We start from the raw sequence: 2,063 nt of genomic DNA on the forward strand, positions 1-2,063 counted from the left end.
TTCTTTCTTTCTTTCTTTCTTTCCTTCTTTCTTTCTTTCTTTTCTTTCTTTCTTTCTTTCTTTCTTTCTTTCTTTCTTTCTTTCTTTCTTTCTTTCTTTCTTTCTTTCTTTCTTTCTTTTCTTTCTTTCTTTTGAGAGGCAGAGAGAGAGAGAATCCCATGCAGGCTCCATGCTGTCAGCACAGAGCCCGATATGGGGCTCAAACTCAGAACTGTGAGATGGTGACAGGAGCCGAAATCAAGAGTCCAACTCAGCTTAGCCGACTGAGCCCCCCAGGCGCCCCCCAGGGTTAGGCAATGAGTGGGACGGAACAGTGGCCTGATTGCCAGTAGCATGTGGACCCTGGTGTACGTGGGCACCCACAAGAGGCAGACAGGGAGGGGCTGGAGCACACACTCCCGGGCTTGGTTGGGCCAGCTCATGAGGCACCTGAGGGCGAGGGCTAGATGCAGATACCCTGGTGACAGTGACCTCAGGTCTCAGGCAGAGTTGCTGAGAGAAGACTTGCGTGCACTCAGGTGGACACAGCATCAGAAGCTTGAGTGGGAGGCTTGCGGGGGAGCACCGTGGGGTCACAAGGGGCTGGGGTTTCCCTGGGCACACTCTCCTTAGATTGAGTTTGGGGCCTGTGACTGCTCACTGCCACCAGCCCGGGCTGACTTCATGCAGGGACCCAGAGTCCAGACTTCAGGATGCTAACTAGTCCCCCCAAGGAGGCCGAGGCCCGGTTTGGGCAACCTGGCCCCACAGTCTAGGCAGGTGGGAGGGACCTGGGGGAGCAGGGGTCCTGTGGGAGGCTCTGGTGGCGCTGACGCAAGTCTCAGGCTGCGACGTCAATCTGTCCCTAGGGCCCCGCCCCGCCCCACCCCTGCCCTAGGTGCTTGTGTTGGGAGAGCTCAGCCTTCGGCGGGGTCGGGGTCATGCCAGCTGCCGCTGGGGCCCAGGTGGTGCGTGGCCGGCCGGCAGCGAAGGGGGTGGTCGAGCCCTGGGACCGACCCGCTGGGCCCGGAGGACTAAGGCAGGTAATGGGCAGTCGAGCGCGGGGCCGAGCCTGGCGCCAGGTGAGCGCTCGGTGGCGACGGTTCCCTGTGCCCACGTGACCGCCGCCGCTGTCATTGTTACTGGAGGTCGGGCTCCGACCCGCCGGCGCGCCTTGGGGTCCCCGGTGAGGCGCGTGGGGCGGGGGGGCGGCGCCGAGGTCGCCCCTGGCCGGCACCCGGCTCGTCCTCTGCCGCGTCCCCGGGTACCCGCCCCGCGCCCTCCGCTCTCTGCACCCGGCTGGGTCCCGCGGGAACGCGGCCGGGGCGGCCCCCACCCCCCAGCGGAACTCTGACCCGGGTCACCAAGGCGGGGGGGGGGGGGGGGGGGGGGGGGGCCCGGGGGGCCCCCCCCCCCCCCGGGGGGGGGCGCCCCCCCCCCCCCAATCGCGCCCCTCCCTCGCGCTTGTTTTGAAAACAGCCGAGGCTCGGATTTGCCGGCGATTTGCCGGCGTTTCGGCCTGTTTTGTTTCCTCTGATTTGTTTAACGCTCCCGGCTAATTGCAGATTTGCATTTTCGTCGGGAGAGTTGAGGCCCGGTCCCCTGGCTGCCAGCTGCCCGGCGGGGGAGGGGCGACTCCCTGGCTTCTCACGTGGCGCCTGGCCGCCTGGAGGCTGGCTCCCCGCCCAAGGTGGGGGGGCTGCCAGGGGCCTCCGCTCACGGTCGCTGGGGTGGGGTGAGCCGCGTCTGTCCCCACCTGGCCCTGCGCCTTCCCCCGAATCATCCCTTTTTCTGTGTCTGCCTGCACCTTAGTCCTCGTCTTGGTCCCTGGGCACCTCTTCTGCCCCCTTGTCCCTTCCCAGCCCCATCCGGGTTCTCTTCCTGAACTACAGGCTGGCTGGCCTGGCCGAAGACAGCCCCCACGCTGGACCCCACTTCACCGGCCCGGATGCTTGTTATTGGTTTGATTTTAGCATTAAGAGATCTGTCAGTCTGTATTTACTAGAGAATAGCGACCTGGAGGGGCGCCTGGGTGGCGCAGTCGGTTAAGCGTCCGACTTCAGCCAGGTCACGATCTCGCGGTC

The 2,063-nt window shown here is 64.5% G+C and overlaps 1 protein-coding gene across 3 annotated transcripts in view; it reads left to right on the forward strand.

Moving 5' to 3' along the window:
- Nucleotides 1-2,063, forward strand: part of PLXNB2 (plexin B2) — a 29,135-nt gene that overhangs the window by 6,132 nt on the left and 20,940 nt on the right. The window contains exon 1 of one of the 3 annotated variants that reach the window (XM_040490473.1): nucleotides 928-1,022. The exons of the other annotated variants lie outside the window; for them this stretch is intronic. The gene's annotated coding sequence lies outside the window, so the exon portion shown is untranslated. Of the gene's footprint in view, nucleotides 1-927; nucleotides 1,023-2,063 lie in introns of those variants that run through there. 3 annotated transcript variants of the gene reach the window in all.

This window comes from Herpailurus yagouaroundi, unplaced genomic scaffold (genome assembly GCF_014898765.1).
Source record: "Herpailurus yagouaroundi ecotype Mexico unplaced genomic scaffold, PumYag 182, whole genome shotgun sequence".
Taxonomy (NCBI): Eukaryota; Metazoa; Chordata; class Mammalia; order Carnivora; family Felidae; genus Herpailurus; species Herpailurus yagouaroundi.